This window comes from Atta colombica, unplaced genomic scaffold, assembly GCF_001594045.1.
Source record: "Atta colombica isolate Treedump-2 unplaced genomic scaffold, Acol1.0 scaffold121, whole genome shotgun sequence".
In the NCBI taxonomy this organism is placed as follows: domain Eukaryota; kingdom Metazoa; phylum Arthropoda; class Insecta; order Hymenoptera; family Formicidae; genus Atta; species Atta colombica.
Window position 1 is genome coordinate 20,895 of NW_017259208.1, and position 457 is coordinate 21,351.

Here is a 457-nt window from a genome sequence, read left to right on the forward strand (position 1 = left end):
TTTCTCTATTTTCATACTCCTACGCTTCGCAACATCCAGGGACAGTAAAGGTAACGAGATCGTTACAATGAGTATCAATCCCCGGGTAACAAGTCGCTCCGGGCTGTGGAGCTCTAACGATCGGTGCTTCCAACCCAGGAGAGGCTATTTGGAGATGCTCGCACATACGCAAGAAAGCAAATGCCGCGATTGTTGTAAAATCTTAATCGCATACATATTCTATTATAATAAAAAAATAAATAGAAGATATTTTCTGTGAAAGAAATATTATAATTAATCAAGGAAACAATTAAGTTACTGAAAATCAGCGCTAAAAAAGACCAAATTCAAAGTTGTATGTATTATTACAAAAAATATATTTGCCGAGCAATGTTTAAAAAAGTGTTTCAAAGCTCAAACCCTCAACTTTCGAAGTGGTTAACCCTGTGTCAGTGCAACGATTTCATATATATATATA